The sequence below is a fragment of the Cryptotermes secundus genome, unplaced genomic scaffold (genome assembly GCF_002891405.2).
Source record: "Cryptotermes secundus unplaced genomic scaffold, Csec_1.0 scaffold540, whole genome shotgun sequence".
Classification (NCBI taxonomy): Eukaryota; Metazoa; Arthropoda; class Insecta; order Blattodea; family Kalotermitidae; genus Cryptotermes; species Cryptotermes secundus.
In genome coordinates, this window is record NW_019742447.1 from 126,466 (window position 1) to 139,929 (window position 13,464).

A 13,464-nucleotide genomic window follows, 5' to 3' on the forward strand; every position below is an offset into this window, starting at 1 on the left:
TATCTTGCGTCACTGAGTTCACCGCAGCTGTGATACGGTTTCTTAGGTCATTCAAATTTGTGGGAAGAGGTGGTACGTAAACTGCATCTTTCACGAATCCCCACAAGAAAAAGTCGCAGGGTGTGAGATCAGGAGATCTCGGTGGCCAGAACTGAAGTGCCAGGTCTTCGTTCCCCATGCGACCTATCCATCTTTGAGGTAGAGATTCATTCAGGAAACGTCGAACATTCTGGTGCCAATGGGGTGGAGCTCCGTCCTGCTGGAAAATGTAATCTCCTGAATCTTCATTCATATGAAGAACAAGTCAGTTTTGCAGCATTCTAAGATACGTTACTCCAGTAACCGTGTTTTCATCAAAAAATAAAGGCCCATAAGCCTTTGTTAACGATATTGCACAGAACATATTAACTTTCGGGCTGTCCCTCACATGTTCGAGTGTTACACGGGGATTTTCTAGCCCCATATGCGAACATTGTGCCTGTTGACTTTCCCACTCAGGTGAAACGTAGATTCATCGATAAAAATTACACGAGGCAGAAACAATTCATCTTCCATGTTTTTGAGCATACGGTCACAAAATTCTACACGCTTTACCTTACCGTTTGCGCGAAGAGCCTGTACCAGTTGTAGGTGGTATGGTCTGTACACTAACCGGCGCCTCAATACACGCCAGACAGTTGTTTGTGATAGTCAAGTTCTCTACTATCACTACGGGTTGACTTCATTAGGCTACGCTCAAAGCTCACTCAAATGAGCTCCACGTTCTCCTCCGATACATGCGATCGGCCCGGGCCTTTACCCTTACGCAGAGAGCCAGTTTCATCAAATTGTTTATTCCAACGATAAATGCTCTTCCTCGTTGGAGGTTGGATGTTAAATGCACGGTGCCCCGCAGTCGCAGACTCACTTTTACTGAACTCACGAATGCAAAAAATCTTGTGTTGCACAGTCGTCATTTCGCTTACAACTGACGCGTTGCTGGAGCGCTCTAGCTGTAATATTAGAAACTTTACAATACCCTCTTTCAAATGTACTTTACAGAATTCAAATGCAACGCATAATTAAGGAAATGTAACCAATTGAAATTGTGTCCATTTTTCTGAATCACCCTGTATTTATGGGCCAGTAATGTCTATTAGTGCTGTTGCTTCTCGAGAACTAGGAACCGAATGAAAGACAGTCAATTCTTGTTCTTCGTCTCTAAACAATTAGAGCGTTGGGCAGAAGAATAATATCCGTCAAAACAAAATATGTAGTTTATATTTTACTCATGGGAACCGGGACAGCTCAGTCTGTATAGCGGTGGGCTACGGGCTGGATAGCCTGTGTTGAATTCCCAGCAGAGGCCAAGACGTTTTCTCTCTAATCGATGCATCCAGACAAACTCTGGAGCCACTGAGTACTGGTTCTGTTTCCTTTGGGGTAAAGCAGTCGGGTCGTAAAGCTGATCACTCACCTCCATCTACTGTCGAAGTAAAGTTTTTTTCAATGGTTCTACAGCCACCTTGGGCCCTGGCCTCTAATTTTTCAGTTTCATAATAATTTTACAGACGGTAGGACTCCTTGGTCGTCCAGTCCATAGGCAGTCGCTATACTGACTGCACTGCTATAAATTACACTACTCTAAAGCAGAGGTAACCAAATATGGCCGGTGAGATCTTCCTATCAGCCTTGTAAATTTATTGTGAAAATTTGCCTATAATATTATAATTAATTATTGTTAATAAATTTCAAATAAAATTTAAATGGATTTTCGGCCTGGCAGAACTATTTCAAACTCGAATACATCCCTTCGACTGAAAATTATACCCAGCCCTGATGTAAAGCGTACAAAGCTCTCCCTACATTAGGCAGTGGAGGCTCATAAGTTCATGAGAAGTCGACGCTCCACATTCTCTAGGCAATCAGCTCACAGATGGCGGTGAAGTTGTCAGCCTTACCCGCCGGCCGTCCTTTACCCCCAGGAAGATTCCTGGTAGTCATTTCTGTTAGAGGCTGAGTCGACCCCAGGGCCATAGTGCTGCAGGAAGGATTAGGTCAACCGACAAATCAAGTGACCCCATCGGGAATAGAACCCGCATACGCATATATATATATATATATGAGAATCATATGCAAGATTAACACTGAACAATAAAATGAATTAAAATATTCTATATAATATTAAACAGCCAATTTTTAACTGTGAAAATCATACACTTTATAAAATAATATATTTGTAAAAATAATTCTGTACGGGACATCGTTATAAGTAAACCGTTTTCCACGTAAGTGTAAAATTTAAGAAGGAAGTAGAATCATTGCCTTAATTGAACGTCATCTCAGTCTTAATTTTAATCTAGAAACTAATTAATTCTAACTTTCTGCGTAATTTTCCACTGAACAGAATCTGTTCTTTCCGTGTGCCTCTCATGCAAACACCAATCAGAGACTGGCATGAGCTTGTCGCGGAAATCAATTTATTTTCAAACATGAAATTAAAATGTAATAATAACAATTCAGTGTTTGTCAAGAAATGCAATGTGTCAAGGCATTTTCACTTTCCTTGTCCAAGCACCAGGTGTAATCACAAGCGAGATGCGCAGTGCTTTGCTGGAGTATTGGCAATTAGAGTGAAACTTGCTATGTGGATCTCTCACAGCTTTCTTAACGATCGAACTCTTACGCCCTAGGTCACATTTCCGGCAGAAAAACAAGGAAGAGAAACCCTTAAATTCTTCTTTTCTGAATTGCATTCAAAACTCCCACTCACTTGCCATGAATATAACTAGAGAAAATATTCTGTTGAATTATTTAAGTGGCCTTGTTTCGTAGGTATATGAACTAACCTTCCTGTTGAAGAAATCAGTCTTATGGGATGTGGAGCCGTGTAGATATTGTGTTAATCGACGTTTCGGAGGAATGTATCGCCTACATCTCCAGGGTAGAAGAAAAAAGAAGGAAATCCGCGAGTTGATTTTCTTCTTTTTCTTCTACCCTGAAGATGGAGGAGATACGTTCCTCTGAAACGACGGTTAACACAATATCTACACGGCGCCACATCCCAGAATGCTGCTTCCTTCATAGTCACCGCCATGAAAACCTCAAATCTTACATGACCTTTCTGTTATTTCAAGAGAACTTCAAAAACCACTCTTGAACAATACTTTTATTTTATTTTGGAGTCATAAGTCTGTTTATTCTGTTTTTTTTAATTGGCCGCTTGTCTTATCATATAGACGGGAAAAATATCGAATGCTAAATCCGAAACTTATAATCATAATTATGTTTACACATATTTATTGCAACAGTACTATGTTAATAACAACCGCACAATGCATATGAGTTCCTTCAACTGCTACACAGGGTTAAAATACACTTCCTTCTGTGTTCTTAAAAATGAATTAGGTTTCTAATGTGCTCAAAGAATAAGAAGTATTTGGCGAAAATTCACAACATGGGAATTAAAAACAATGAGAATATCCCTTGCTTTCTCTATATTCCGGTGAGATGCATCAAATATGGGCCTACGCTTTTTCACAGGATAATGGTTGGCTGAAAAATTGGGAACAGTAATTGCAGATAGAAATTTCAGGAATAGGCTGACGATTATGATGATATACACATATACAGATCCTGCAGGAAATAGTGTTAAGCATTCTATTAGCCAATGGGAACAAATGTGAAATTCATATTAACAGAAAACTATTGAAATGTATTTGTCTGTCTTACTCTCTACCTGTTTATCAGTTGTGTTTTCCTAGCACAATCCAACCATCAACCCATCTGTCTGTCTATGTCTGTAATACTGTTGTAAGGCATTATAAGTCCTTTCATTTGTTTTTAATTTTGGTCTAATTATTAGACAATCAAAATAGGGGTTCCTTCATCTTTCTTTGACGGATTAGGCCCTCTGATCTGTTTTTTTTTTCAGAATTGCTCTGCAAAATTATAAAACTTGCATACAGTTGCTAGAACTCGTTGGAGAAGGATCAGCCCGTCTTAAGGCCTCTACCTACACAGGGTAACACAAACACACAAAAGAATCAGAAACAATCCATGCCTAGAGCGAAATTCGAACACACGATCCCAATGTTCGAACGAGCAAAGACATCTCGGGTTTTGGATCACATCCCCACTCATAACCGCTTTTGTGGTATAAAAACGATGTAACTTCATGACTGTTTTCTCGTTTGGCAACTTTTCCATTCATAAAGCAATCATTGTGAGGCAACACAAGAGACTACTGATTAACGGAGAAATTAAGTACATGCATAAGTCTGTATTAAGTAAATAGTACATTGAATTATTCTGTACATTTACTTTAAGAACAACCGAAGCGAAAAGGGGAGCATTCGTTAGCGTGTATACATTACACTGCCACACGGAAGTGACAGCGTTATCACAATTAAACTCGAAATATTACACCGGGCACAGATCTTCAAGACGTAAACTCTTCCAAACAGCAATGCAAATTAGTCAAAGGGAGCAAGCGTGATCGCGGCCGAACTTCCACCGGTGCAAGGATTTTCCTCTCACAACAGCAGCGTTTCCGTGAACTGTTTTTAAATAAATTCCGTAGTCCCCTTCAAAATAAACATCTCCTCACGTAACTAATAACTGCAGTAGAGTAACGGGATTTAGTTGTAAAAGTTGTAAGAAGGCGTTAAAAACGCATTTACAAAGACTGTAACATTCTTACTCTAACATTACGCGGACCTAACGGTATTTGTTTCTCCCATGGTATAAACGAGATTACAGTGTTGAGGTAGGTTATGTAACACAACGGATTCTTACGCTGTTTAACAACGTTTTTCATAATGCACAGGTTATATGGGATTCGATAGACATGGGAAGGTTATTATGAGTGATGTGATGCAAGGATTTGGAAAGGCACCGTACTCACGCGAGATCGAGAAGAACACAAAAAAGTATCAGTCACGAATTCGATCATTTCATCGAGGTCCTAGATAACTTCATCCAAAGCGCAATTAGAGCACCTCATCTCTATACCATTCTCCTTGGAAATAAATATTAGAGCTTTATCGGCTTCATTTTGGATACTTTTGTTTCTTCAGACACACAAAAGTTGTGCAGAGAGATAAATCAAGTATATGAACCAGAATCCTTCTGGAGAGTTAACAGTCGGGCAACATGCCAAAAAAATCTCCGCCATTTCATGTTTCCCAAAGCCTCATTATGGTAATCACAAAAGCTCCACATTTGTCCCTAAGTCAGATGAATGTAGCTCATATCACCAGCCCCTATGATTAATTTTAATGCTGTTTTCTCGTACGTGGCCAGAGCCTTCTGTTAAATATAGGTATTTCTATTCTTTTGCATGCATGTTACACGTCCCGCCCGTAATATTCTGAACCTTTCGAGTTGGATTCGAAACCAAGATCCCTGTTTCTAACCTATATGAGATCTCACACGCCTTAGAATTTGCTGCCACTGCGACTGGCTGTATAGTAATTAGCGATAAGAAAAGCACATACTAATACTATTTTAATAGCGGGAATCAAACCCACGTCATAAAAGTACCAGCCTAAAATGCTAACGCATATTATTAAGAAGCCAATTTAAATCACAAAATACAGGAGTAATGGACTTTACATCTCAGATGTAAGAGGAATATGTAAAGAATAATAAATTATTTCTGGCTACATTAAAATAAATATATGACGTGAATGTATAAGAATTCGTCTTTACAGGATACACTTTTATACTGAAGTCCAGTGCGCATTTTAGTTCATGTAATAATGGTCCATTTCTTTTTCTCTCGACCATTTTATGAAACAGTGAAACAGGACAAACCGCGCATAAGCTGAAACGTAATGGCCGCTCTTTAGTGTTAAAGCCGGAAACTGCACGTCCTACAGTTCTTCCAATAAAATTAAATTGCAGTAACCTGTTGAACCTTCGGTCTTGTAACCGGGTAACCAGAAAACACTTACAGAAGCACCTAATATCACTGATATTTACAGTAAATCCTTAAGTACTTTTACGCAAGCGCACCTATTACGACACAAGGGCCCCATATTTACCGAGACTTGGGAGTTTCCTAGTTAATTTTAGATTCTGGTACCTTCCGTACATACAGAATTGTCAGTAAGCTCGTAGTATCATGAATATTTGGTATATGTATGTGTTTATTCTGTGTTCGTGTTGTCCTGTGTTTAGATAGAGGCCTTGCTACGGGCTGATCTCTCGTCCAAGGACTCCTACCGTCTGTAAAATGATCATGAAACTGCAAAGTCAGTGGCCAGGGCCCAAGGGGGCTGTAGAACGAAGGAAAAGAATACTCGTAGTGTTACAAAATAAGGCTGGGTGTCCTGTAACCTCTTTTCTATTCTGTCTCGTGACCATGGCTGAAGGGGCTCCGAATGTCGGTTTCAGGAACGATTACCGTTAGTCTTATGCTACACGAGTGGATGTAGCAAAGGACCCTGACACGAAGTTCAGATTAACTTTTCATTTCCTGTGTCACCTCAGGTACTTGAGGGTTCAGTCCTTAGAAAACATCCTTGATGTCTGGGGACGAGAGTAATATAGGCCAAGTGCAATGTGTTCCTAATGGAGCTCTTCTGTTACAGAGGTTGTGTGACGTAAAAAAATGCAAGGGAAGTTAATTATTGGGAAGTAGGACTCACTATACAGAGAAAGACTATTTTAACTACTTAGCATTTAATTGTTAATTAGCTGCTATTAATTAAATTGGAGGGTTTGAAACCTCTTTGGATGAAAGACGACATATCTTCTCAGATGTGATGCTGTCTAGTAGGGTACAAGTTTGTCGATGTTTCGGAGAAACGTCTTTCCTCCACATTAGAACTGAAAAGGGAACCAATATATTCCTCCGAAACGTCGGTGAAGTTCTACCTGATAACACGGCGTCACATTCCAGAAGATAATGTTTTTCATAACCATGGCCCTAAGAGCCCAGAATCTGATTAAATACATTTATTTTTCGTTAGATAGATACGTGATTTACCTACAGAGAGATTTCTGTGTTCATTTTGCTACATTTAATTCTAAACTTCAGAATTAGTTTCATTTATGCATTCCACGAAGAGAAAATGAAGTGAACGTTTGTAAGGGTTACTACGGTATATCATGATTAGGTGGAGGAGTCTTGAAAGCGATAATTTGTTGCAATTCAGCCAATCACGTCCCTTATGACTAGTCACATAGACGCCGTGATTAATTATGTGGTTCTAGTAGTAATGAAGTCAGTCTATAGAAGGTTCTTCCTTCACACATTCAAAATAATTTTGTCCTCTTCATTCTGGTCACGAAATTTAATTAAATAACAAATTACCATACTTTTCTTAATACACGCCTCTTTGATCGTCTAATGAAGTTCAATGGGAAATTATACACCGAGTTTCAATCTTGTCAGGGCAGTTTGTCTCAGTCCTTGTATGAGTTTACTGTTTTTTCCTTAGTGGTGTGGGACTAAGTCCACTTGGTACAGGGGCCACTTCTGGCCTATTGTATCAGCCCCGGATGATAGATGAGGGTGATTGTGGAGCAATTGGTGGAATGAAGATTGGCAGGGGAAACCGAAGTACTCGGAGAAACCTGCCCCAGCGTCACTTTGTCCACCACAAATCCCACTTGACTAGACCCGGGATCCAACCCGGTCTGCCGCGGTGGGAAGCCAGCAACTAACCGCTTGAGCTATGGCGCGGCCATGAGTTTACTTAGTCCCTCCAGACTTACGAAGCAAGAGCCTCTTAAAAGTCCAACACCCTTTTTCTCACTCATATTGAAATTAATTATTCGCCATTATCTTACGTTTCTCACTTGAGTTGCGTAAATCCTGCATCGTTAGCATAAGCATAGCATACAGAATTCAGAGTACTACAGCTTGGTAAGAATAAAATCGTTATGAATGCAACATGACGGTCAGTTTCCTTGCCATTCAAGTTCCCCCGCCGTCGCTTGTAGATGATTTTACACATGCCATAATCAGGATGCATTTTAAGCACATATATGATTGCACTCTCCTGTACACGAGGTTCCCATAACCAACACACTTGTTGAAGAGCTGAAATCACTTGGCGTCTTACTAATAACTAAAGGCAGTTACAGAGCCACAAATTCTGCCTTTAAGCACATCCTCTGTAAGATATTTTAAGCTAACGACAAGACAGCTTGTATTGAAAGTCAAATAAACTCCGTGGTTTTAGTACGCCAGCGAACTATACCGATCGAACGACCGCCACTTGTCGGAGAAGTTAGTGCCAACTTTAGCGGATAGAGGGTGTCGCGTGGTCAGCGCAACGAATCCCCACGGCCGTTAATTTCGGTTTTCTAGACCGGAGCGGCCATTTCCTTAAAATAGCTCAGTTATTCTCGGGAGACCCAGTGTACCCCGTTCTAGACCCACTACTTCTCAGAAAATCTGGTAGTGCCGGGAATCGAACCCGGGCCTCTGGCTCTGTAGCCAGGAACTCTGACCAATATACCACAGAGGCGGTCTGTATTGAAAGTCACCATAACAATTCCTACACTTCTTTCTTCAACGATACGATCGTGTGTAAATCTGTCACGCGTGAAATCATAAAGGCGCGGAATGTAGTACAGTCCTTCTGTCTGTAGAGAGAAGTTCATTTGTACAGTATACAGTATATTCAATGAAATGCTGACACTTGTCTTGATTCGTACAATTACTAATTTATTAGGGTATACAGATACTACATAAATGGGCACAATAGGGCTCAAATTAGCACCTAAATTCCGAATTGTTGACAACTCGTCCAGAATTACACGGTCCAACAATTTAAAAATAGACTTAACATGAAAAATTCATCATCATTAAAGCCTAAAAGCGGCGATCTTGTGGGATATAACGGTGTGCAGTTCAATAGAATTTCATCGACATTTCGGAGGAACTTACGGCCTCCAACTTCAGGGTTGAAGAGTAATCCAAACAAGGGACAAGCAGTAAGCAGGTGACAAACTCATCGAAACGCATGACGTTAGAACCCAGGAAATAGTACTCTTCAAAGTTGCCGCTGTGAGAACCTCAAACCAAACTTAGAAAAATGTGGTTCCCATTTCGTGTCTGCTACATTCTATTAGCATATGGTAACAATAGAATAATTAAAACGAGTCGTATAATATATGTAATTATCTAATTAGGTTCCGACAGTTGTATGCTGTGAGCTTTATGCATATATTTGCAAGATGCATAATTATGTTTTCACGACAAATGCATTGTCATGCTCAGTTTCGCGCTATCAGATTTAAACTCGCTTTCCGGCTCGTTGCTAAAGAATGTGGGTGGAGCATATGAAGACGTGTAAGCCATAACCCGATTGCTCGTTCCTGTTCAAACCGAAACATAAATTAGAATAAATTTATGCCTGCTCGAAGTAACATAAATAAGAGAAAACTGAAGAGTGAAATACAGTTATTTGACCTTAAGAAGAGAAGAAAATTAGAACAGTTATATAGGTGAGGAGTTCTATCTTCTGGGATATAACGATATGTAGTCCGTTGACAGTAAACGGACGTTTCAGAGGAACATCTCTCAACCATTTTAGGTTCGAACATTAAGTCAGGAAAGAAAGCAGGCACGTTCCTCCGAAATTTCGATTAACTTTCAGTGGGCTACACGGCGCTATATCCTAAAAGATAGAAATCCTCACAAACACCGATGCTGGAAGTTCAGGTTTTAAATTTACACTGTTGTTACAATAGCGACATATTAATTTAACGTGGTACTCTCGTTAATAGGGACACGCGGTAGCGTAGTTGGTTCACGCATTATGCTATAAGCTGGAAGGTCGCGGGTTCAAGTCCCGATGAGTTCAGTGGATTTTTCAATTGACCCAACACTTCACAGCCGCACCATGGCCATTAGGTTGACTTAGTCTCTAGCAGAAATGAGTACTAGGAGTAAAGAGCGGCCGGCCCGTAAGGCTGACAACTTCACCGCCATCTGCGAGCCGATTGTTTAGAAAACGTGGAAGCCTCGTCTTCCCACAAACCAATGGGCCTTCACTGCCTGTTACAGGAAGAGCCTCACCTTTTTCCTTATTTTCGTTAATATACTAGCACATGCTAACGCACTAAGACACAAGACTTATTGTAATGCCAAATTCACACAACCATTACAGAACGTAGGAAATGCAGCTATCGTGGTTATCTTTTCATACGTTCTTAATAAAACTTCATGAAGGATTAGTATTTTAAGTTTTGTGGTAAGGACAATAGTTGACAGGATTTACATTCAGAAGAATGTCCCATTGCTCTTCATAGCTCCATTCGTTTTGGTGCAAGTAAGACTAGAGGAAGGTTTGGAGCCTGTTGAAATTATAGTTGCAACAATTTCTTATACTTCACAACGGCCTTATACAACAGAAAATTTAGCTTGTAAAAAAGGCTAGAGAAGAATACGAGTGAAACAGACCTTCCGTGTTATAATATAATTTATTTATTTGTTAGTTTGAGATCTTGTTTTCCATGAGCTCTTAACTTCGCACGGTCAGATGTAAAAAATACGAGAATTCTCACTTGAGTGCACTCCATTGCAGTATAATATGCTGGGACATATAACGTGCTTACTTTATTTGTTCGTGGTATATTTAATGAAGCAGAAGCCGAGATAGCTCACTCGACATGGCGACTGGTTACTTCACAACGCCTAGACCGGTTCTGGGACCCACCCAGCCCAATATGTAAAGGAAACCAGAGGATCTTTCCCCGTGGATAAAGCGGTCGGGTCGTGAAGCTGACCACTCACACCCAACAAATGCCGAGGTCAAGAACTGTGTAGCTATACCTCCCCATACAGCTTAATGGCATGATAATTAATTGCAACTTTACCTTTTTACCTTGTTTAATGAAACTTTCAATTTAAAATGTTATAGGGTGTTGATAGCTTACTTGTTCTGTGTTGCAAACTTATATGCATGTCATATCACACAGATTTAAATGCGAAATACTTAATGCGAACACGGCACACTGTGGTCCCAAAAGCATGCAATGTTGTTGTGTACATTGAGCATATCGCTTATTTAATTCTCTCGTCAGAAGGCAGTACTGCGATAACCCCACCTACCCACTCTGAACAGCGGTTCAGCCGGTTCAGAATATCCTTGCTTATCGGCAATGCATTTTAAACGGCCGTTAATGTGTCAAGTTATGTCCACTTTCTTCAGGAATCAGCTTTCACTTTCAAACACGTAACAGCTTTCCTTCAATTAAATAGTGCTCACAGCAAAAGATGCGGTGTAAGCTGGAACTGCGTATTCAGGGCCTAATTAGAAATGCTAAAAGAAATCATGTCACTGTAGGGAAGCATGAAATGAAGAGTTCAGTAATGAGGGGTGCTTACATAGCCTGAATAAACAACTGTATTTTTACGATTTATAAGGGAAGAGGTAACCAGTTTTCAAATTGTAAACGCACCGGTCTCTTACACAATAGGAGTTTCGAAGTGGAAAATTGTGTGTAATATTTGAAAAATCCGAGTTTTCGCCACGGTGGAAATCAATATTTTGATTTTCCTAGGTATGTAAGACTGAAAATGGAAGCAGTATGCTCCACCGAAATATTAGTATACTTTTACTAGACTGTACGTTGTCATAATTCAGAACACGTTATGTCCATAATAATGTCTTAGAGGAATCAAGGGAGATGGGTCTCTTTCTGAGTTACTGTTTCCTCTTTATAACAAAAGCTAACCCTGTTACAGACCGTGAAGGCCCATAGGGTTGAGACGTCGAGGTTCCCACATTTTCTAGAAAATCTGCTCAAATATGGCAGTGATGTCTTCAATCCTCCGGCCGCCCTTTAGCCCCAGGAAGATCCCTGATACTCATTTCTGTTAGAGGCTGAGTTGACCCCAGGGCTATAGTGCGGCTGGAAGGATTAAGTCGTTTCACAAATCTAAAAACCTCATTAGAAATCGAACTCGGGAACTTTCAGTTTTATAGCATAGTGCCTCAAGCAATCACGCTACCGCGTGCTCCTTGTTCTTTATAGTAACAGTTATAATTTTAAATTCTAGTATTTTAAAACACTATTATACAGGAATTTCAAACATCTATATTATCGTCTATAGGAAATGTGAATCTTCTTCTGTTGCTTTTCTTCCGTGGCTTGTTTAAGAGTTCTTCTCTAGCACCAAGCCTACTCGTATACAGCGTTGGGTGGTGTAATGAGTTTGTAAATGTATGGAACGAACTGCTGTTGCTTAATATAGGTACTATCCCGGTATGTACCCGGAGGAACAGAGGAAAACCACGAACATCTCATCAAGGATAGTCAATGTCCGAGCCGAAGTTCGAACCGAGCACTTCACGAAGAGAATTGAAGAGCCTTACCTTTAGACAAATATTTTCGGTCGAAATTTATGTAGTCATTCTGAGGAAACAACCAAGTTTCACGAGGCACGTCAGCGTTACAGTAAGAACTATCGAGCGAGAGAATAAAGGTCTCCAGATACTTCGCTGGTCGTGACTGCTCCAGTCATAAGCCCGGCTGTAGGACACCTACACCCAGCATATGAAACTAAACATTATAATTCAGCAAGTCCGCAAAATATTCTAAATTTTCATGAAGAACTTCCTTGCCATTCAATGAAGAACAACTAAAAATAAAAATTTGATAAAAGAAGAAAAAAGACAAATTGTCAAATATGAATTATTAAAATCGAAAATTGTAAATTACACGATTAAAATTAATTATCCAATATAAACTATTACACTAAGTTTCATCCTATGCGGTCTTTTTATCTTAACCCCCCCCCATCCAGAAAGGCACGTTAAGTAAATCCGCGTTCGACAAACTCGTTACCTTAAGGTTTAAATAGGGATACGTGAAGGCTGCAGCGTAAAATTTACCATTAATACTGAAGTACGTGGAGGCGGGTCACAATACCTCCACCGTAGCCCTGTGAGTCGTAGAAGGCGACGAAAATGGAACCCAGTGCCTGGGGGTACAACTGGGTCACCCTGTTCCTGGGGGTTATAAATACAGGGACCTCGTTTTCCTGGTTGGGGGTTGGCCGCTAGGCTGACGACTTTGCTCCGTAAAATAAATTATTGTTTTGAAATCAAAGGGAGTGAAAACCGGATAGTCTATCTCCCAGGAATGGAGAAATCTGACAGAATTTTCGTAAGGTAGCTATTGTTCAAAAGAGGCTGTATAGCCAATGATGATGATGATGATATGATGATGACTTAGGTACGTACATTCATATACTCACATGTACAGACACATAAATCAATGTCCCTACCTGTAGTTGAGGTGAAATAAACGTAGAATAAATATTACAAAATATAAATAAATAGAAAATATATTAAGGGAGTGACGTAAAACTTTATTTTATATTACTAATACCGTATGAGTGGAAGGGGTGATAGCTCAGTCGGTATAGTGACAGGTTAGAGGCTGGAGGGCCGGTGTTAGATTACTGGCAGGGGCAAGCTTCCAGAACGGCTCTGGGGCCCACTCAGGCTCCTGTCC

The 13,464-nt window shown here is 40.2% G+C and overlaps 1 protein-coding gene across 1 annotated transcript in view; it reads left to right on the plus strand.

The window, feature by feature from the left end:
- The window catches only part of LOC111873200 (pro-resilin), a 43,358-nt gene that overhangs the window by 27,484 nt on the left and 2,410 nt on the right, over positions 1-13,464 (plus strand). The gene's annotated exons all lie outside the window — the stretch shown is intronic.